Genomic DNA, 23,484 nt, shown 5'->3' on the forward strand with positions numbered 1-23,484 from the left:
GCTCTTAATTCAATAGCTTGTGCATTATAGACACCATACCCAAAGCCACTGACTGCACAGTTCTGTTCTCTGGGACTGCATCAAAGCAATGCTCCTTAGTTAAGGAGTGAGCGTTGCTTTGAAAAGTTAGTGGCCAGCAGCTCCTCTCCCGTTCCTAAAATGCTCTGTATGTGATAAATCCAGTCTTATTGTTTAATAAGAAAAACCACATCTTCTTAATGTTTTGAAATAATCCTATTTTTTCCACCCATTACCAATCCCACGTAATTTTGTTATCTGGCATTAGTAAAATTAATTTTCAAATTCTAGGATGATTTTTTTTCATACCCAAGGACTTTTCTTTATCTCAGATAATTCAGTGATAAACTGTGAGGTTAATTAATGAGTATTCCTCAAGGATTTCATAGACACCTTGGTCAAGTTTGTCCTCCTCTCTCAAGTCCATAGCGTGCCTCATATTATTGACAGCCTTCCATGCAAAACTGCAAGATGGTATCGTTTTCGTTTGTCTCTGTGGTAAATGATTTTAAAATCTTAGAACGTAACGTTAAAACACCACCTCACGATGATTCTCAGGGGATTCATTTCAAAATCCTTCCAAGGAAGGCGCATAATTACGGATTTGTTCACGAGACCCAGAATAACATGGGCATTCACCCTATGTGCTCTGCACTGCTGTCAGAATGCCGAAAAACAAAACCTCTCATAGTTATCCATGAACTGGAAGGTTCTCCATGAACTGGGGGTTTCCTTCACTCTGCATTTTTTACGTTCCCCTCTAGACTTAATCCAATCAGGTAATATATGTTTCTTCTTCAGTCACAGGCAACAACAACAACTATTCATTTGTCAACACCGTCTGGTCTTGGATGACCTTCCAGTCTAGCTCTGGCCTTTGACCAAGTCCGATACTTCAATACCATTAATATTTATAATGCTAATATCTTTATTTATTTTTTTACCACCATTAACTGATGGTTCTTTTATCTTTAGAATGAACTCAAGAGGCATGTCAAAGACATTTTTACTGCCTTTTAAAAACATTAACGAGACTTTCTTTTGGTAAGGCAATTGCCAGTGACTTCTAGGTCACTGAGAATTACAGAAAATTTGAATGCCTGAAACTTACTGGCTGCCATTCAATTTCAAGTAAACCTAGGTCAAAATTTGCCCACTCCATGGAAAACTATTACTGGAATAAACAGACCAACAAAAAGACATACAAGGCACTGCTACAGTGAGAGTCAGATTATCTGTGACCCTCCCACCCCAGCCTCATTTGACCAGTGATTTACTGCTAACGTTCTTTATGGGAATAAGTAGAGCTTTTCTTATATCCTTTCTGGTTTTGGGGGGAAAAAGGTAGGAAAATGGCAGGAAGCTGTTGGAACTGAATTATGGTTGAAAATCACTGCCCTCCTGAAACATAAAATACTTTAGTTGACATAAAAGGAAAGAGGGCAATGTATAACAGTAAAGGGAGCTAAAAGGCAAATAATTCATTCTATACTTCATTTAGTCATTCATCTGTTCATGAAACATTCATTAAACATGCAGGAGGCTTATTCTGTAGGGTCATAATGAGATTAGCAGCAACCATAAGCTCCAGGAGACAACACTTTTTTCTGAATAAAAATGGGACTTCCTAGGAAGCTGTAAGTCTGTTTTGGAGTTTATGTACTCTAGTCAGGAGGACTGAATAGCGATCGCCTGTTGCTAGTCACAGGGACAGGAGGTCCTGAGTCCACGTCCACCGCAGGGCCCAAGAGCACCTTGTCTCTTTCTCCTTGGTGCTTCAGTTCAAGTGTTGGACGACGGACAAGGAAATGCCCTGCCAGCCTTTTTTCTCTTTTTGAACTTAAAAATTACACCAAGTCTTTCCAAGGCATATTTTCTGAAGTAGCAAGTGTGCCAATTCAAAATTTTTAAAAGTCTGAGAATAGCATCTGACAATACGTTTTTGCTGTGTCCAAAAAAAACTACCATTAGCTCTTTGAGTCAGATATGATGAGTCTCGTTCCTTGAAATGCCTTCTATGATGTGTCAAACTGAGATTTTAAAAATGCTAATTACTGGTTAAAACTCAGAGTTTGGAGTTCCAGTGTAATCTGAGACGATTCCGTTCCAATTCATTGGTTTAAAAAAATCGAGACACTGGAGGCTGTAAACAGGAAGTGGCTCTCTCTGCTTCCTCTTAGTTACAAGGGGGCTCCTCCCACTTCTTTACACAAATTCAGAAAATTTTTCTTGATACTCAGTTCCATCTACTTCATGAAGTAGCAGCTCTACACTCTCTTCTACTGGGGTAGAAGTAATGAAAGAGATAACGCTGCATTACAGATTCACCATCATGCATCAGAGGTCCTGAGTTTTTGTAAAGTTAGGCAACAGTTTTAACAAAAGAGCAAATTCCTGAGTTCTATTCTCAACAGGATGAATTTACCTTCCTGCAAGATGGCCTGATGCAATCAAAGCCACCCGTAAGTACACCAGGTAATTGGATGTGGGCTGGAAAGTCCACAGCACGGATTTGGCAGGAATCTGGGCTTGGTGTCATTAAATGGTGTTTTGCTTAAACCAACAAATGCTCATTGCTCCCTTTGAAGATTAGAAAGACTAGAATTTTCTCCATGCTTCAGATAAGATGAACCTGATTCCAGATTCAGGTAAAATGCACATTCATTAAATGAACTGGAAAGTCCTTTCTGAAATAAACCATGCCCCAATGCAAAAAAAAAAAAAAAAAAAAGATATAAATGAACCACTGGGGCTCCTGGCTGGCTCAGTATGTAGAACATATGACTCTTGATCATGGGGTCTGGGGTTATGAGTTTAAGCCCCACACTGGGCATAGAGCTTACTTAAAAAAAAAGAACCACCAGACTGGATTTTGAAAGGGTGCTAAGAGACCCAAGGGAAATCTTTGGATTTCCCCTGCTGACCCTCCAGGTGGAGCCCCAACAGCATGATACATATTACCCGCCAGCCTACTGGCTTCCTGGAAGAGCTAATAGCTGGTCAGGATGTCTATTTACTTTAAAATCTGTGGACAGAGACAATACAATACAGCTGTGTCTGTCAGAATTAGTTTAAATTATATTCAGGGGCAGACAGCTGTCCTAACTGGGAATATACACTCCAAGAGTGGTCAACCAGGAGCTAATCAGAAATTCCAGGCTCTGTAGGTGGCTTCCTTCTTGGGTAGTTTAGCTCTCTTTAACTCCCACAGCCCCCTGAGGCTTTGCTAATTGGCCTAATGAAGGTGAGAAATGGGTTTTCATCAGTGAAATTAGTGACTTGTCAATTAGCCTAATAAACGTTAGAAATTGGTGAAATTGGTGGTGTTCAAATTTGCGGATTAGAGATGTTTTCCGGCCTTTCCTGAATAGGATTTACAGAGTGAGCGCTGTGGCTTGGATACCCTTAAGGATGGTGCTTGGAGCCCAAAATTGAAACAGCCCTTTCCCCAGCCTTCGGTTGTTTAACAACGACTAAACAGTAAGGGAATCCTACCTTTGTGAAACTGCCTCATCTATCTTCATGCAAAGTGAGGTTGGGAGCATCTAGAATCTTCCCAAGCCTAGGTTTCTTTGAGGTTAAAGACAGTAGGTTTTATGCGTACTTTTACAAATGTCTATTTAATAAATATCTGTTCTGAGTGCCAGAACTTGGTCCAGTGGGGCGCCTGGGTGGCGCAGTCGTTAAGCGTCTGCCTTCGGCTCAGGGCGTGATCCTGGCATTCTGGGATCGAGCCCCACATTGGGCTCCTCCACTGGGAGCCTGTTTCTTCCTCTCCCACTCCCCCTGCTTGTGTTCCCTCTCTTGCTGGCTGTCTCTCTCTGTCAAATAAATAAATAAAAATATTAAAAAAAAAAAAAAGAACTTGGTCCAGGACCTGCTTTTATTATAACCTGGTAGCCAGGTTGTGTCTCAAGCTGCCACTATTCAATAAAAAGTGTTTAATAGTTATGCAAAGCAAATTATATAGGTTAATTTACAACATGGGGGCCTGTGTCTCCTGCGAAAGTTCTGCCAGACCCTATGCAAGACAATCACGGGACTCTTCCTGAAAGAATATAACTCCTTTGTAAGCAGGACTCATAACAAGATCTTTCAAATCTGTTTTGGGAATTCGATTAGATACTGTGTGTAAAAGTACTATGTAAGGGGAACCGGGTGGCTCAGTGGGTTAAGTGTCCGACTCGATTTCAGCTTGGGTCATGATCTCGGGGCTGTGAGATCAAGCCTGTGTCAGGCTCCACACTCGGCGGGGAGTCTGCTTGAGATTCTCTCTCTCCCTCTCCATCTGCCCCCCACCTCGTGCCTGCGCACTCTCTCTCTCAAATAAAATACATAAATCTTTTTTAAAAAGGGCTATGTAAACTGCAAAGTGTTTCTTGCAAATGTTCCTTATTATTAAGCAATTTGACACTGAAGTGTAAATGAACAATATTAAATTCTCTCTGGGAGCTGGTTGACATTCTTGGAGGAGGAGCAGGAGTGATGATGAGCTTTCATTTTGAGAAGGAATCAACAGGAGGCATTTAGAGAGGAAAGGCTGGGGCAAGGCTAAAAGGTCAGCCCCGAGGCACCTCTAACCTCCCTGATCTCTTCCTACTGCAGATCCTCAAACATTAATTTGAGCTGAAGCTGAGCACCCTTGGAAGATGCATTTGCTGCTGCAATAACAGAGTAACTGCATAAAATAATTGTCTCCTGTCTCTCAAAGTCAAAATCTGAGGATGCTGTTGAATGGACAGTCAAGAACCACCCCCCCCCCTTCACTGCGGACACACTGTGCTTCCAGGGCATGCGCATACAGGCTCTCAGCTGACACTGGTAACAGGCCCTTTGGCGTGCAGGAAAGGCAGAGTTTTCTACTTTCGTTTTAGAACTTAAGAACATGAGGTTTAGAGAGACTGAAAGATTTTTTCCTGAGGTCACCTGACTAGGAAGTGGCACTGCCAGGATTTGAAGGCCAGTCCTTCAAATTCTCTCCCAAATACCTCGAAAAGTATTCTCAGTGACAGCAGGCTTCCAAAATGCCTAGGGATATGTTAAGAAGGGCGGAGAGTTTTTATTAAAGAGTATTTACTTGGCTTTCTGGTCGATGTTTTGCACACTTGTATCTCTAGAAGTGATGTGAGACTCCCAATTTGGCTCCAGAAGTCAGAGATCCCTCTCCCTCTTTCTCCAGAACTGAACAGAGACAGACTTCCCGGAGGCTGGGCTGCCGCTTCCTACCGTCTGCTCTACCTGTAGGGCCCTCCAGTTAGAAATGAGGGTGCTGACTTCCTGCTCAGTCTGGGAATTTTACCTTTCGAGCTGGCCTCCGAAGGAGCGTCCTCTGCTTCCTCCGGCAACAACCCAGGGGCAAAAGATGAAGAGGCCACATCCCAGGCATCGCAACGGACACCGCGCCTTAAAGCTGCGACTCCTTCCCGACGCCAGAGTCAACAGCACAGGTGAGATTCTAGAAGACCGTTTTTAATTTGCACTGAAAACACATCAGGGTCCTGACACCTGCCCCGCTGGTGATGGGCGGCAGGGGCTGTGCTCTCTCTTCGCAGGGCACCTGGGCCTGCGGCTGGGCACATCGTGAGCAGAAAGAACTTGCAGGAGGTACGTTTTCCTTAGCAGATCTGGCTGGGCCCAGGGGGACACTGGGAAGGTATCCTTTGCTACAAGGCTTCCACTCCACTTTCAGTGCCGGTTGTGTTCACAGCTTCCCACCTGCCTCCCCGCCACCCTCAGGCTGTTACCTTTTGGCACCACCTGTTACCAGCTGTGACCTCCCGGGCCCCTAGCCTAAACGCACAGTGTGACCCAAATCACTCACACATCAGGCGCCCGCTGCACCACCAGCTTTCTACTCTGAATAACCCAGCTTACTTCCCACTAAGGCCGTGATAGTTAAATTAGAAACACTCTTCCCCAGATAATAGGTGACCTGATCTTTTAATCCAGTTATTTTTAAGTTCCACCAAAAATACAAACTCATTCTTGGCCTAGGAACAGAGGCGTGGCTATAAAACAAAACTTCCGCATAGCTGTGCAACCAGAGGGCATCTCCGCTTTCCCTTCTTACCCTCTCTCTCTTGCCTAAGTGAGTTCTGATTACACAGGACACGACTGCTGTCAAGGCAGAGAACTGGTTCTGTGGTCCGTGTGGTCCATCTAGAATGTTTCCTACAGGACTCCACTTCCTGGCTGTAGTTTCTGTCCCAAAGGTAAATGGAAGAGGGGATGCATCACAGCTAATGGAGCCTGCCAAGACACCTGCAAGATGCCCACATGAGTCTCCTGAGCTTGACCCGACTTGGAGGGACTGGGGTGGAGCTACGGGCTGGAGATCTGGGGCAGAGGGACTCCCCAGGCTGAGGGAACCCCAGGAGTGTGGGAGGGGAGCCCAGGGGCTGAGGGAGGTCAAAGTGGAAGGATAAGCATGCCCTGAGAACCTGCAGAGTGGCATGCCCTGGGCTGCAGTCACGGTTGGGGGGGGGATCCCCTGAATGCTGAGGTGGTCCCCACTCTGCAGCAAGGAGTGTATGGCCTTGGAAGGAGAGAGTTCCAGTTCACATGAAGAGAACAAAAAGCACAAGGCAGAGGAAGAGCGAAAGAAAATCCCAGCCCTGTTCAACAGCACAAACTGGGCTGGCCGTAAAGAGTTTATGGAGAATGCTGAGAGCACCCGAGTGCCTCAGCAGCTGGCCTGCAGCTTCTCGGACCTCCCTGCAGAAGATGGCAGGCTCAGGGCAGGCCGGAGACTGTGCGGGGACTCCAAGTGGGCCCCTTCCACCCACCGCTGTGAGGGAACAGAGAATGGGAATGTCTGAGAACGCCTTGCTTCCTTCCTTGGTTCGGCCTCAGGCCTCTGGGCCAGGAAGCGGAGGGGAGAGGCTATCACCCTGGGCCACATTCCAGTCCCAGACAGCCTTTCCTCTTCCGCCCCCTTGCAGAACTTCTTCCGCCCTGGAGGACCAGGGGCCTGTGTCGACTGTGGGAAGCCAGAAGCCTCATCACTCGCCAAGAAGGACCCCTTCCTGGTTGATGGAAACATGCCAGACTTAAAGCCCCTAAGCACTCCTGGGCAGTTGCAGGCTAAATTTAGAGCAGGCGGGCTCAGGGTTACTGCTATGACCCCTGATAAAGGGAGCAAACACTAACAACGGCTCTTGGACCTCCTGCCATGATGCATTACGGCCAAATATGACTGGGACAGCTCTAAAAAGTTGTTCCCGCTCCCGCAGGCCCAGCCTTTCTTTCTGAGAACTTCCAAGGCATCACCATCCTGCTACTCTCTCTGGCTTATGGTACAGATACAGGCTTGAAGATGGGATGAAAACACTTCTGGAAACTCCCTTCGCTGAGAACAAACTATGTCTTGGCTCCTGCTTCTGCTGAAGGAAAGAGGTCCGTTTAGAACATAATGGAGTCTCCCCAGGACCACAGCCTGCCCTATTAATAGCATCCCCTTAACCCAGCTGCAAAGTCACCGACCAGCTCAGATGTCAGGCTACACATCTGGAAAATGTCAAGGTGTTGTCTGATTAACACATTTATGACAGGCTTTCCATGAAAGCAGCTGAAGATGGGGGGCGGGGGGGGGGAGACAAGGCAGGCAGGGGGCTTGGAGGGAGGAAGGAAGCTGTTTCCTTTTCTACAGCAACGGATGAAAGGCTTGTTTCTTTCGGCCGCGTGGAGATCCATTCCCTACAGGAGTGAGTGCGACTGGCCGGGAGGCTTCAGGATTGCCCCTGACAGAGGAGAGAGGCTTCCTTTCTGCTCCAAGAAGGTCAAGCTTCACCTCCTTCTCAATGCAACAAACTCCATGCTGTCAAGGCGTCCTCAGACGCTCCTCTCCCCAGAGGCCCTTTTCACCCTGAGGTGATTTTACAGGGCAGTCCCCACCTCCAGAATAAACCAAGATCAGGGCCACAGAGGGAACTCTGGCTGCTCCTGCAGCCAGAAATTTCTAGGGTAACTAAGTCTGCTGAAAGCAAAAGCAAGGCTAGCTTTAGTTCTTTATAACTCAGCTGTGTCCCTCTTCGTTTTAAAATAGTTCAGAATCTTGGGTTCTTGCCTGGCCGACCACTAATGGCAGAGAGCAGAAGCTGAGCACCACTGTGGACCCAGCACAAATCCACTATGTTGAGGCAGAGAGCCAGGAGCAAAGAGGAACCAGTGCCAGATGCTTCTGAGCTTAACCCCTTGTCCACAGATGACACTCTACATATGACCAGAGCTGATGAGTTTCTCTTCCTACCCCCCGCCCACCCCCGCTCCTACAGGGGACAGGCACGCACATTCCCATAAAGCCCCAGGTCACTCCATGAATGTGGGGGGTCCCACCACACGGCCTTGTTAGGGACTCCATAAAGACAAGGTGGTCACTCGGAAACCAGTTACCAGAATCGCTGGGTCACTCGCTTCTGGTCTGGACAAGCACAGACACACACGCTCTCTCCTGCAGATAGACACACGCACGCACCGTGTTCCTGGGACCATCCACCACAGGGCACTTGCGAATCTTTGCCGGCCCCGCACGGGTGGTGCTGGTTTCCTCCCTGCCCTCTAACTTGAAAGCGGGGAGTTTGACGAGACTTAAAAGAGAAGCAAGTCTCCAGTCAGAGCTCAGCGGCCCCCCCTCCCTCCGGCAGGAAAGGACTCCACGCTCACCCTGCCGTCCCCACTCCGAGGCCCCCTCCACCAAGACTGGCCTCGGGAAGGAACCCACTGCTTCCAGATGAGAAGGAAAAGGACAGTCAGAGAGGTCAGCAGACTCGGCTTACCCTGCCCACAGTGTGTGTCTCAAACGTCCCCAGTCAGAATTGCCTCTTTTTCCAGACAGATTCCTGCGCACTGGCTCAAGTTGGACAAATTCCTTCCGAGCCTCCTGACTGAAGACTGTGATGTCACAGCTGCCCCTCCCTCTGCTCCCTAAAAGGCCATTCACACAAAGAAGGACTTTAACCTCCTTCAAAGAGGCCCGGCCCCTCCCTAGCGGCCCAGCCTGGAGGGCAGGGGCTGTCCACGGGCTGCTTGGCCCCGCCAGGCGCTCAGAGGGCCCCGGGCTCGGGGCTCAGCAGTGTTCATAGCAGCCAGTTACCACTGCCTCCTTGGAAAGTCATGGACGGGCCTTGGGCAAGCAGGGAATTAATATCCTGACGATGCTGAGGTAGCAGAAAATCTGAAAGGCCCTGAAGATCCAGTAAAATGGACTCTCTCTCTCTATAAAATAGATATATGTGCATGTGTGTCTATGAAACAATAAACACTGTGGAAAACTTGGAAAATAAAAATTATTCATCTTCCTTCCACACAGAGGAAAACAGTTAATATTTTATTGCATTCCACTTAGTCTCCTTTTTAGAAATATGTATTTAATATAGTTGAGACCAGACAGTACATGGAATTTTGTAGCCAATGTTTTTTAACTTTATATTATCTCACAAGCACTTTTTATGTCCTCTAACGGTCTTTGGAAGATATATTTTAAAGGGTTACGTGATGTCTCACGCTGAAGTGGGACAGAGGAATGTGAAGTCTGGGATGAGCGCTATAACTTTAAGGAATGTCCGCGGGGGAAGTGGCCCCACTTTCTCAGAGCTCACCAGTATCTTCTGACACCAAACAAACAGATCCCTACACGCCTTGCGTTGACACGCGTGTCACAAACGTCCCCCACTCTCTGCCACAGAATCAGACCCCCAGCACTACACGCTAGGGCTAATGAGGGAACTGATGTAGGTCCCCCTCCCTGCCCAGGTATATTCAGAGTAGCCTCCAACACTGCCCCCAGGTTCCACCCACTGGCCCCCAACTTTGGGTTGACCTAGAAAAAACTTGGCATAACTCAGGGTTTGGCTGACTAGAAAGTCAGTCAGAATTCAGGTCCCTGCAGGGCCACGAAGAACTCATTCTGGAGAAGAGAGAGAGAATGGGTATTTACAGTGCACAGGGAGAGGAGGGCAAATGCCAGGTGTGGTCCTGCACCGCCAGAAGTTCACGGTCAGTCTGGGAGCAGTTCCTCTTGGTGACGCAGGTGAGCAGCCCAAAGTTGGGGGCAGGACTGCCCTGCGGTCTGCAGGTTGGCCAGCAGAGCCGACCTCCTGGGACCCTCCCGAGAATACAAGTCAAGGAAAGAATCATCAGAGTAGATGGAGCCCAGGCAGGCCCTTCTGAAAAGGAAGCTAAAGGTACACTATACTTGACAACTATTTCCAACATCTAAATGACATTTTTAATATGCTGACATTTATTTAGAAATATCCAAGGGTTTCTCAAGGGCTAATTTGGTGATACCAAGTCACCAGGGAGTGCTATGGAAACTCTGAATTTATGTACCCTTTGGAATAACTGGAATGTTCTGTAGTATAGCCAGAGGCATTTCAAGATGCTACTTAACAGTCTAAAGGAACGTGAGGTGGGCAAATCACACACCAAGGGTGGCATTGCTCTGCTCGAGAGTGACAAAGCAGGAGCGGGCCTTCCATGAAGAGATGTTTAAAAGCCAAGAGGCAAGAGTGGTATCTAGGACTTTCTACATAATCACACCTGCCCCTCTGCTTCCGTGAGGAGGTTTATAAAAAATAAAAAATTGTTTTATTTTTTTAATTTTTTAAAATTTTTAAAAAGATTTTATTTATTTATTTATTTATTTATTTATTTATTTATTTGTTTGTTTCTTTGTTTATTTGACAGAGAGCGAGACAGCCAGCGAGAGAGGGAACACAGGCAGGGGGAGTGGGAGAGGAAGAAGCAGGCTCATAGTGGAAGAGCCTGATGTGGGGCTGGATCCCAGGACTCCGGGATCACGCCCTGAGCCAAAGGCAGACGCTTAATGACTGAGCCACCCAGGCGCCCCTAAAAAATTGTTTTAAATCTTCTCTGTTCACAAACGAGAAAACAATGTGTGCTCTTAAAGTACTATTATCTATGGGCACCTGGCTGGCTCCGTCGGTGGGACTTTTGATCTTGGAGTCGGGAGTTGGAGCTTTATGTTAGATGTAGAGATTACCACAAGTATAAATAAACAAACTTTAAAAAGCAAATAAACTAAAAAAGAAGAAAAAAAAGTACTATTATCTAAGTAGTGGCATGCTTTTTCTTTTTTTTAAAGATTTTATTTTTAAGGAATCTCTACACCCAACGTGGGTCTCGAACTTACAACCCTGAGATCAAGAGTCTCATACTCTACCAGCTGAGCCAGCCAGGCACCTCATAATTAGTAGGTATGTTTCTGACTGGTGTCTGAGATGCTATGGTCCACTACACGCATGTATATGTGCGCACACACACACACACACACATATGTGCGCACACACACACACACACACACGCACACTCACCATTATGGGTTGAAAGCCAACTTCATATGTATAAGTCCAAACACACAGTACCTCAAAATGTCACCTTATCTGGAGATAGGGTCTTACAGAGGTAATCAAGTTACGTGGTCATTAGGGCGGGCCCTAATCCAATACTAGCGCCCTTATAAAAAGAGACTTAGATGCAGAGAAACACCGAGATGAAAGACAATGTGAAGAAACAGGAGAGAAGGCAGCATCTATAAACCAAGGAGAGGGGCTTGGGGTAATCCTTCCCTACAGCCGTCAGAAGGAAGCATGGCGCTGGGTTTTGCACTTCCGGTCTCCAGGACTGTGAGACAGTACATTCCTGTTGTTCAAGCCGCCCAGTTTCTGGCACTTTGTTACGGCAATTACGGCAGCCCTAGGAAATGCACACGCACACACACACACGCACACACACGTGCGCGCGCACACACACACACACACACGCACACACACACACCCTTCCCTCTGGTTGCAAAAATAGGACAGAGTTTAGGAAAACTGGTTTCTACTTGGAGGCAGAGGGCAAAATTAAACCAGCAAGGTCAATATACGTGGCAAAAGCTACAGCGAGCTGCCCTGCATTCGATGGGGGTGGCTCTCCTGTCAGGACTGAGCAGAGCTGGATCCAGTGCGCACGCCTCACTGCTGCTCACCCCTCCTCCTCCCCTCCGCACAGCCTCAGAGCTTGGGGTGGTTTTCCTGAATTGATGAAAATAAATTGGACCACCAGTTGAATTCTCCTGTGCTGTAACCTGATCTTCGGTTCAGTCTCTGAGGGTGTCTGGCATCGGGGGGAATGAAGCCATTTTGAAATTTGGCCCTGGTTGGCTGGGAAGCGGAGGGCAATTTGCGAGCACCCAGTAGCTGGGGTTTGAAGGCCATGGATGCTCTTAAGCCCGCCATTCAGCAAGTATCTATTGCACACCTACTGGGTGCCAGTCTGTGTCACACACCCTTACTTACGTAGCTTCTCTATTCCTCTACCAACAGCAAGGTGGGGTTTCTCACCTATTCTACAGCAGGGCGGGCCCCAGACTGCAGAGCAGAGTCCTCCCTAGGGTCACACAGCTGGTCAAGAGTAGAGCTCGGGCTAGAATCCACGACTCCCACCCACAGATCAGGGCTCTGCCCTGGGAGCCACAGCGGGCCGCTCAGGAGGGAACCCAGGAAGTATGCACAGGATCAAAAGGGACAGCAAATGCAAGGCAGAAACAGGCGGTCTCTGAAACCATGCACCTGTTGCTATGTGACTTTGGGGAAGCCATATTTCTTCTCTGAGTCTCAGTTTTCCGGTCGGACAAATGAGACGCCTAAACCAGGTGAACCCTCAAAATTCACCTCCTTTCTGCTCCTAATCCCTGTGGTTCTGCAAGCCGGGGTGAACCCTGGGCAGAAAGGAAGCGCTGGGTAGTTCTGAGCCGGTAATGATGAGGGCAGAGCCGAGAGGAAGCAAGCCAGCAAATGGCACCAGGAGCAGCAGCTTCAGCCCTTGAAACCGCCTGATACTTGTGCCAGGAGAGATTGCAAGGATGCCCGGATGGAACTCGGCTGTCTTAGACATTCCCCTTGTCAGAACTTCACCTCTTTGGTTGAAGCAGTTTATTCTGCTAAATGTAGCCATCCCGTGCATATACCTAGTGTGAGAGAATGTTCCAAAGTAGATTTGTTGAGATCAGGAGGAACGAGATGGAAGTAGGCAATGTGGAGAGAGGCTGGCTTAGAGATGGTAAGGCCCAGCCTGCTGCATGGCATTGCAGAGCAGGGCGGAGGGGAGGGGTCAGCACTAGGAAGGCTCTCTCTACATGCTTCCCAGGATGGAAGGGAGCGGGAGGATTGCAGCTTTTCAAACTGCTCCAAGGTCCAACACAAGGCACACACCGAAGGAAGCCTGGGTCTCGGCACCTCCAGATGTCCTTTCTAAATGGCCATGGCTGCCCTTTCCCCTACTTCCATTCAGACAGGTCCTCCTCCAAGTCTCAGCTCCACATGACTCCACGCCTCAGCACGGAACCAGTCTTTCAAGCCATTTGCTCTCAGATGTGAATTTGATGGGGATATTGACAATTTAAAATGTACCCAAAGGAATCTCTAATTGGGGCTAAGTGTGGGAAACGAAGACATAGCCCGTCCTTAATTCATTGAGGCAAAATTGTTGAGATGGGAACAGAACAGCGACTTTGCTTAGAAAGGCTTTAGGAGGGGGGCATCTGGGTGGCTCAGTCGGTTAAGCATCCAGCTCTTGGTTTCGGCTCAGGTCATGATCTCAGGGTCGTGAGATGGAGCCCTGGCCTGAGCTCCGTGCTCAGCGTGGAGCCTGCTTGAAATTCTCTCTCTCCCTCTGCCCCTCCCCCACCATGGCACGGGCAGGTGGACATGTGTTCTCTCTCTCTAGCAACAACAACAAAAATAGACCAAGGCTTATCTACTTGTTAGGTACTGCAGTGCCTCTTAAACTCCATTTTCGATCTATGCAATGAATACTAAAGCCTTTACTCAGCCATGATGAGCAAATGGGCATCAGAATGCAGCCTGCCCCCGAGGGAGATGTGCTTTCTTGGGGTGATCCATAATACTTTTAGGAGCAGTCTCTCTCTCTCTCTGTACATCTTACGATAATGTAATCTTCCTTTTTCATCAAGAGAAGTAATTGACTCACTGTCTATAGGGACATTTTCCTTCCATGAGTTTCCTATTCCCAGAAAGGTTGTGTAACACTATGTGAGTAACCAAATTCCTCTTGGGAAGTCAAATGTCATAGAATTCCATGAACTATGTCACAGACAAGATACGTCATAGGAAAACCCCATTGAAAATTTCCGAAGGTCTGATCAGTGGGTAGGGAGCAAAAATTGGAGGCTGACTCTATCTATTATTCTGAACAATAGTTGTTGTTGTTTTTGCTCCATTCAACTTAAACGTGCAGGTAAGTCCATCTAGTAACCTCCTCTGTAAGACGGATAGACTGGTGGGGACACACACACATACACAATGAATTTGAATCAATTTTTTGTTCTAGTAAAGTATTTTAAAGCTTTGAGTCAAGTTTTAAAAATAATATTTGGGAAAACTATTTGGGGTTTGGCAAATCTGGTCATCGGTGAGCAAAACCATTCTTATCTCTTATTAATGTTGAAAGTGAATGCTGAGCCGTTTAGAGCTGGGCAATAACTACACTGGGGTAATTCCGAACCCTGGGCCCTGGACCCACATGCCATTTCTGCTTCAGGATCCCTTCCTGCCTGTCCCCCAGGTCCCAGCCCTTGGGCGACAAGAAGACTCAGCCTGGAGCCGAGTAGTAAATTCAGCCCACCACACTTCCCTGCTCAAAGGCAGGAGGTAATGAGCCGTATGTCTTCACCTCCCCACGACTACGCTCACAAGTCTGGAGGAGGAAGGAAAACACAACAATCCAGAGGTACTTTAAAAATGAAATACCTGTGAGCTCCAAGAAGACTCAACAAAAGCACCTACCACCTACCAACACGAGAAAGGTTTGGTTCTATTGAATCTGCTACCTATGAATTGCAAGGGAACTGCTGGAAGGCTCTAGAAGGTTTGGACCTCTACTCAAAACAGGTTTCATCATCAGGGTTGTTCGAGTCACTATGAACTGCTACTCAGTTTTCTTAAGTTTCTTCTAAAGCACAAAGCCATAGGTGAAGGCGGACTGGGTAGCAAACAGACCCCTGACCCTCCCGCCTCCGGAGCTCTCTGGCAGCAAGAGAGAACTCCAGGAAAAGCCAGATGGTCCGTCTGAGAGTCCTGCTCTGCCAGGACTAAGCGGCAATTCTGGATCGGGACAGGTGCTGGGGACATTGGTCTGCTGAAGAAGAGCACGGTGTGGAGGGCAGCCAAAGGGCAAGGAAGGCTGAAGCCAGGCCCACCCAAATTTTTGGCTCGCACTTCATGCAGCAAACTGATGCCCTTGACGACACAGGACTCTGGGGCTGGTACCAGAGTGGCATTTGTGATTGAAGCCAAGGTGAGCTTGCCCCTGACATTGAGGACCTGACCCTGGTTCCGTCCTGTGCTTTAGCCAGAACCAGGGTGAGCACACGGATTTTTCCCCTCCTGCCCCCAGCACGGCGCTCTCCCAGTCCTGCCCTGGGCCAGCTCTGCAGGACCACATTCTGGGAAAAGTTTGGGCAGCTGAACTCTGGAGGCAGCCGAGAGCCAGTCACCTGCTTCCGTCCACTGCCTTTGTGACTCTGAATGCCAGGAAGGAACCTCTGCAGGAGAAGGAAAGCATGGAATTTCTCCACCCCCCCATAGGGATGCAAGATAAGCATAAACCAGCAGTAAGATGGGGTGCAAGAGAGTTGTAGGAGAGTATCTGGCTTCACACTAAGAAATGTGCTCTTTCCTTTTGCTTAATGCCAATGGAACCCGACATCTACCTCATGTCTCATTTATGAGGAATCTCTCTGCCCAGCCGTGGAATCCCAGGAGTGGTTGAGAGCCAACAAGTTATGCTGATTATGCAAACAGGATAAAGTCTGAGAACCAGCAACAAGAAAGGGGGATACCATTCACTTGCACAGACTCTGCTCATCCTGTTCACCCCCCAGAGACCCTCTTTGATCTAGTAGCTGGCTGCAGCTAACCATTTTGCTGCCATGATTTTTAGAGCCTTATTTTCTTCTCCATTTATTTACGTGCCGTAAGGTGATCCAGTAGGAAGAACGTGAGTCTTAGAGAAAAGAAGGTCAGGGTTTGAATCATCCGGTGTCGCAAGTGGACTGCATGATGCTTACACAAAGGATTTGCTCCTTTCCTGAAGCTCAGGTTCCTCGTCTGTTAAATGGGAATAATTACTGTAGTGGGTTGAATAGTGTTCCCTCCAAAATTCAAGTCTACTTGGAACCTCAGAGTGTGACCTTATTTGGAAATAGGGTCTTTGCAGACATAGTTAGTTAAAACGTTGTCATAGTGGAGTAGGGTGGGTCCTCAATCCAATGGCTGGTATCCTTATAAGAGGGAAAAACAGAGACATACACAAAGAAGGAAAACTCCATATGAAGACAGGTTGGAAGTCGGAGTGATTCATCCCCAAGCCAAGGAGTGCCAAGGCTTGCTGGCAATCCCCGAAAGCTACGAGAAAGGCATGAAAGGGATTCTCACAGCTCTCAGAGAGAACCAACCCTGCCTTTCTTGATTTCAGACTCCTGGCCTCCTGAACTGGGAGAGAATACATTTCTATTGTTTTAATCCACTAATTCTGTGGGAATTTGTTACAGCAGCGATACAAAACTAACACGCCCATCTTCTAAGGCTGTTGCAAAGATTCCCTAAGAGACAGCATGTGAAAGCAGCTGGGCTCATGACAGGGACAAGGTAAGCTGGCCACACAAGGCAGTTCACGCTGGCTTTCTATGTTGGCAGCAAGCCAATAACAGAATTTTTCAAGCTTTGTCAGAGGTGAGTGGCCCCAGGGCATTTGCACTTTTTAAAACTGGCAGACCAAACAGGAAGAGCAAAGGGATAGCTATGGAATAAGGACATACTCAGGCAGCAACGGGTACAGGCTTACCAACTGCCTAACCGGAACAGAAGAAGCACACGTCGGGACCATTGCCCACAGAAGCCAGTTTGCAAAGACTGAAGCTTCAGAGTCTCGGAGTTGGCAGTGGGTGTGCACCCTGTGGAACTGGAGAAGGAAGACAGGGCCCCACTGATCTTGAAGGTATTGGGTGAGGTTGATGATCAAGTGGTCATAGCCTTACAATAAGCATTTATGACATGCTGCCATTGCCATTAATTGATTGCAATGCACAGTCACATTTATTCCTCAAAACCAGCCTCTGAGGCCAGGACCCTGACATCTCTATTCATACAGCTAAGGAAACTGAGATCCCGAGTTTTAAGTGATTTGCCTCAAGATACCGAGCAGTAAATAGTGAAGCTAGGATTGACCCGAAGCCGCTTATCTAAGAGCAGTGAACTATGACCCCACCCCACGTAGATTTGGAATTAGAAGTTGGGACAATCTAGACCAGAGGCTTATCAAACAAGGAAGATTAGCTCTGAGAAACTGGATCCCAGAACTCATCTCCCGTGTGCTTTCTGGCTTAGAAATAAAAATGATAAGGATGACAATGGTCACAACTATTAACTGGACATTACAATGTGTGGGCAATTTACTATGCCCTTTACATATGTTATCTCAATAAATCCACACAGCAATACCCTGAAGTAGGGTATAATTTCTATTTTGCAGGTGAAGACAATGAGCTCAGAGTTGAAGTATTTTGCCCAAGGACACAAAGCAAGTAAGTGACAGAGTTGCAATCTAAGCCCTGGCATGTCCAGCTCTTCAAAGGCCACAACAAAGAAACAAATGTTGACATCCTGTTTGCTTTCCCAAGATGCGTGATGTGCCATGGCTCACTGAATGGAAAATTCACTTTGAGCTCTTAGCTGTATCTCAGATGCTGGTCTTTTATTTTTTTAAGATTTATGTATTTATTTGAGAGAGAGAGAGCACCCGAGCAGGGGAAGGGGCAGAGGAAGAGGGAAAGAGAGAATCTCAAGCAGACCACCTGCTAAGTGTGGAGTTCGATGCGGGGCTCAATCTCACGACCCTGAGGTCATGATCTGAGCCAAAATTGGACGGTAGTCTTAAAAGGTTGCGTCTGCCATCTGCCCCTACTTGAGATGCCTGGAGTTCTCTTCTAAATGCTCTAGGTGAGTGACTTTCTCTTCAGCTGAATGGTTGGAATTTTCTAGATAGTGTCTAGCCACTCCCAAGAATGTCTATTTGTCTTGTACACAGTTTGGACCACAATAGCAGGGAGCCCCAAGAAGCCAGTCCATTCCGGACGTGGACACCTCCCCAAACAAGAGGACAGAAAGTAGGGATCCAGGAGCAGGAAATAATAGGGGCCAGGCATGCAGGTGGGGATTTCAATGGCTCAGCAACACAATCAACAGAAACCTCAAGCTGTGAGATGCTGGAACCAAAAGGTTCGCTTGTGCCACGATGTTGCTTTGTTGTTTTCTAAAACGCTGAATCTCCCATTTTCCCCCCTTAGTTTTTCTGAGCCTCTCCTATCCAAAGTGAAGAAATAATGTCAAGCCACACTCCCTGCATCGGTGATGACATGCTGAAACTCAGAATTGGCACAGATGGTTAAAACTCCGGCATCTCAACATGGCAAGGTGTTTGGCCATTAGGGGAATGGAAAAAGGAGGGGGCAAGACTTTACCTGCAAAGAGTGCAGCGCAAACAAGGGGTTTGTCAGCTCCCCACTATGTCAGCCTCCCTCAATGTTACTGTGCGGTGCCGAAACACGGAAGTTAGCGCATTTTCTTGTCAGTACTGTGGTTGAACTCGTCGTGGAAAACATTCTTTAAGATCACTTCTTGATTTCACGAATTCATATTTAACAAGGTATTGGGGCCAGTTAATTTCAAAGTGGGGATATGAACACAAAACAATACCCTGAGCGAGAGTATGAGATGTTTAAAACCTTGATCCAATTAGATTCACATACCCGCTTGCCCTTCTGTTTGCAAGCCCGGACCCATCTTTGCGATATTTAAGAATTCAGGAACATAAATGCACCACATCTGCCACATCTGGCACCAGAGGTCCCAGGGGCAAAGGAGTCAGGCGTGTGGTCTGGAAAGACACACCGGTCTGTGATCTGACCCCTGGCCACCCCAATGGAGGCTTGAGATCAGCAGTGCCGCTGTGGTTTGCTCTGGATTTTCCTTTCTGCTACCAAAGTGTGGCACAGACATTCCCAGAGGGTCCGTAACTCCCTAAGCCCTGACTCGGGTGCTGTACAAGGAACTGAAAGAAGCAAGACATGGTCCCCAGTAGGGCCCTCAATAAATGTCACCTGGACTTTTTTTTTTTTTTTTTAAAGATAGTCCTGAATCTGGAATGAAGGGCCTGCCACCCTTTCCAGATCTGATCTGTTTTCTTCACTGGTGCCCCCTCTCTCTCACTCAGCTTTTCTGCAGGGCCCAGGTCAAACCTGCTTCCCTGCGATCGAAGTCTCCTGGTGCAGAAACACCTTGGCAGAATGAATCGCTCTTTCACACTTGGAAGTCCTTCTCGAGGACTTACCCAGTTACTGTTGGAGCTCCCTGCCGGCAGGGTCTGGCTTCACTCATGTTCGGGAGCTGGAAATTTAGTTGGAAATGTTATTATCTGTCATTATCAGTCAAGGGCCATCATCCATCATGGCTGCCGTCCTTCCCTGGGGAGAGGACATCCTGAGGAGGCTGTTGTGTTCCTGGAGGGGCTATAATGACCTCAGCCTGAAACATGACGTCTCCGAGGTTTCCGAGGTGTTAATAACATGCCACTCCACTGCTGAAAATTCTCCTCTTAAATTTTAGGCTTAGTGCAAAGCCTAAATAGTATTAAAAAGTTTTGGTTTTTGAATCTCGTGGAAAATAAACACCACACTAACATTTTCTCCCAGCGTTATAACTCTGAAATCCGTCAATGCTCTGCTTCTCAAAAGAGAAAAGAAAGCAAACAATCTGGGGGCACAGTTTTTATACAGCTTTTTTTCAATGTGGTGTTAAAAAGAAAACCAGAGGCCCCAGATGGCATCACTGGAGCCAGGCCAAGTCACCAAACCAGGGCTTAATACCTAACCTAATTGCAGTTTCAATCTCCCCCAGAAATCTTAACCTGTCAATCTGGAATTTTCTGATAAGCACCAATGAGATCATCTGTCACATGGGCTCTCTTCATGCCCCCCAAAGGAAGATAAGGTCATATACCTAATACGGCCCAGCCCTTCTCCCTAAGGGTGAGCTTGCCTGGAATAATCCTGTCTTCTCTTTTGCTAAAAACTTTCTTGCCCCATCCTCCTTCTTCCTATAAAAGTCTTCTAAGCTTTGCGCAGTGGCAGTATCGTAGCCAATGAGGTTTATCCGAGGCGCGATTATTGCTAATTGAAAAGTCTTCCATTTTTTACACCTCCTTGGAGTTCCCCTCTACTTGTTAGATGGGATGCTGCCTATTTCAGGAATTGTTTAATAAAGCCAATGAGACCCTCAAATTTACTCAGTTGAACTTTGTTTTTTTAACAGTGGGAAAACATACACACACACACACACACACACACATATATGACATAAAAGTTGCCTTTTTTATCATCTTAACTGCACCGTGTGGTGGCATTAATTACACACACAATGTAATATTACCACTATTTCTAAAAATTTTCATCCCCCCCAAAAGAAACCCTGTACCCATTAAGAACATTAAGGAACATGGGCATAATTTCTGAAACGTTCTATGAGGCCGATGAGCTAGGAAATAGCTAGGTAGAACGGTTACATTTTGTAGCAAACATAGGGGAAAAAAGACTAGAAGAAGGGGCGCCTGGGTGGCACAGCGGTTAAGCATCTGCCTTCGGCTCAGGGCGTGATCCTGGCGTTATGGGATCGAGCCCCACGTCAGGCTCCTCCGCTATGGGCCTGCTTCTTCCTCTCCCACTCCCCCTGCTTGTGTTCCCTCTCTCTCTGGCTGTCTCTATCTCTGTCGGATAAATAAATAAAATCTTAAAAAAAAAAAAAAAAAGACTAGAAGAAAATAAAGTATTGATTGTAGTAGGGTGGTAGAAGAACGACCCTATTCTGCTTTCTACGTTTTTGGCAATATATATTTTAATAGCCCCCTTTTGGTTTCCTAAACATACTAGAAAACAGAAGGCATACTAAAAAAGTAACAGTGAAATAGCTCAATTTATGAAATTTATGTTTTCCTGAAAAGCTGTAAATTAGCACGAGTTTGTCACTATTTTAAGGTATCTGAAAATCTCAAGCACACAATTACAGATTTGCTTCATCTGCATTGTGCTTAAATTCACAATATTGTTAATATTCCTCTAAAAATAGATGGTTCTGCTCACGTTTGTAAAAATAAATAAATAAAAACAAAACCCCTAGCAACTTAATAGTATAAGGACCCGTTTCTGAAGGAATTAAAATGGTAATTTATTTGGAAAGGAAATTAGGGTCATCTCCATCCCAGGCTCAGGTGACAGATCCAATTTCTAGAGTGACTTTCAAAACAAACTAAATAACTAGACTACTTCACCCTCCCCACCCTCTGCCTAGGCCGAGATGAAGCCTTTCCATAAGAATATATCCCAGATAGATAACGTCAATCAGTGGTTAACTCGGAGATAATCCCTTCCTTGAAAAATCTGTTTTCGGCTTAACCTTCCAGTTGGGTTAATTGATGACTTATCTTCCATTAGGAGAGCCTTGCACATCAAAGTATTGTTTGGGAACCGAGCAAAGCCGACAGCAGAGAGCAAGGCGCTTTAACCCTCGGGGCTAACTGCTGGAATGGAGTATTTCCTAAAGGAGATAGCAGCTTTCAGTTTCATAAACAAGCCATTTGTTTGAGAACTGAATGGCAATCCAATTTCTGGACTGTTGATGGATGTCGATGCACACACACGCTTGTGCACACACACAAAGCAACACAAGCCTTTGTCTACCAACCCTCTCCGATCCACTGCTGACTGGTGTCCTCTCCCTCTCCCAGTCTCTTATCTTGCTGTGCACCCGGGAAAGCACAGTAGTCCTCGGTGCACCTGGAATCATGGAGCACGTGCGCCGGGACAGAAAGCACTGGGCGCCCATTACCTGTCTTCTCAGTGACACTGCTCCAGTGCACACCCCCCAAGTCCTTCTCTTCTCCCCACCTAGAGAAGGCTGCAGCCTTACACGCACCCCCGGTGATAATGCCCAGGGGGATCCTGAGGTGGTTAGAAACAGGGGCTATTTTCCCTTTTAGGCCATTTCCCCACCTCTCACCCTAGGAGCTGCTCTGGGGGGTTAGAATCTTCTTATTTCTTTTTTTAAGATTTATTTGTTTGAGAGAGAGGGTACACGAGCAGGAGAGGCAAAGGGAGAGGGAGAGATGGAGACAGAGAGAGAATCTCAAGCAGATTCTGTGCTGAGCACGGAGCTTGAGGCAGGGCTCAATCTCACAACCCTGAGATCACAGTCTGAGCAGAAACCAAAAGTCAGACGTTTAACTGACTACGCCACCCAGGCGCCCCAGGGTTTGACTCTTCCTCCTGCCAGGCAACTGAGAACCCAGCTCTCTGGACTTCTGGTCTCCTTTGTGGTCAATGCAGACTTTAGTCACAAAATCTCATCGTCCGGGGGGTCAGAGTTGTGACCCTGCTAAGACCCCGTGTGGGGTCTCCACCTCAGAAAAAACGAACCTGATGAACCCCAGGTTCTCCTCGTCAAGAAAACCAAACCATGGTTGTCAAAGAAGTATTCTCCTCTGCAAAGGTATGCAGATGTAACCACTTGATATTTTCCAAAATCTCTAAGGTTGTTGGTGACAAGTAATAATTTGTGTAATTCTATTGTGAAAAACGAGAGTAGGGAGTTTGGCTCTCACAGAAAGAATCTGAAGGGGAAAATAAAAGCTTTACGCATGAGAGGGTGTAATACGTATATTACAACCTGGACTGCTTTGCTCTTTCAGGCAGAGGCTGCTTACCAAGTTACACAAAAAGCTTTGGAATGAAAACCACATAGACTATTGTACAAAATTAAATGGCTGGCTGAGGTAGCTTGCAAGTCTAAAAGGATACTTGTAATAGAGTTAGTTCCTCGTGGATTTGCCTGCTGATAAATTTTATGACCACCCACATGCAAAAAAAAAAAAAAAAAAAAAAAGTGTGACCAACTCCAGGAAGAAGCAATGAAACCCAGGAGGACTTAGGCATCTCATTAGCTCTGCTGGTCAGCACCAATGAACGGGAGGATACGATGAACAGGGTCAAATATCGGGGATTTGAAAACATATGAATTCATAGTCACCAGATGGACATTAAAAATTAACTGCTGATTATTTCTTTAATGACATATATATAGTAAGTGTGTACATGCGGATAAGTCACCAGAGTCCCTTAAACCAACTACTACCATGGCCGCCTGGCTGGCTCAGTTGTTAGAGCATGCAACTCTTGATCTTGGGGTGGCAAGTTTGAGCCCCAAGTTGAGGACAGACTTTACTTAAGAAAAAAAAAAAAGAAAATAAATACTCCTTAATGTCAACGATAAAACATCCCCAAAGCTGTAGGGAAAAAAGAGGCTTCCATCAAGTGCATTGAAGTTAATTCAGTTC

At 46.8% G+C, this 23,484-nt stretch overlaps 1 protein-coding gene, 1 long non-coding RNA gene and 1 pseudogene across 11 annotated transcripts in view; 2 read left to right on the plus strand and 1 right to left on the minus strand.

Moving 5' to 3' along the window:
* PALM2AKAP2 (PALM2 and AKAP2 fusion) overlaps window positions 1-23,484 on the minus strand; it is a 325,838-nt gene that overhangs the window by 34,195 nt on the left and 268,159 nt on the right. Inside the window, exon 1 of one of the 9 annotated variants that reach the window (XM_045814784.2) lies at window positions 8,793-9,266. The exons of the other annotated variants lie outside the window; for them this stretch is intronic. The gene's annotated coding sequence lies outside the window, so the exon portion shown is untranslated. Of the gene's footprint in view, window positions 1-8,792; window positions 9,267-23,484 lie in introns of those variants that run through there. 9 annotated transcript variants of the gene reach the window in all.
* Window positions 2,264-8,793, plus strand: LOC123803377 (uncharacterized). Of its 2 annotated transcripts, XR_015727356.1 has the most exons (5): window positions 2,264-2,480; window positions 4,624-4,839; window positions 5,198-5,465; window positions 5,549-5,622; window positions 8,661-8,793. It is a non-coding gene; the product is annotated as an uncharacterized LOC123803377 (long non-coding RNA). The 2 variants fall into 2 exon arrangements; XR_006782865.2 differs by lacking the exon at window positions 8,661-8,793 and having other exon boundaries at window positions 5,549-7,591.
* LOC123803418 (U4 spliceosomal RNA) lies at window positions 20,213-20,363 on the plus strand (annotated as a pseudogene).

Source organism: Ursus americanus, chromosome 18 (assembly GCF_024610735.1).
Source record: "Ursus americanus isolate L20-20 chromosome 18, mUrsAme1.1.p, whole genome shotgun sequence".
NCBI classification, from domain to species: domain Eukaryota; kingdom Metazoa; phylum Chordata; class Mammalia; order Carnivora; family Ursidae; genus Ursus; species Ursus americanus.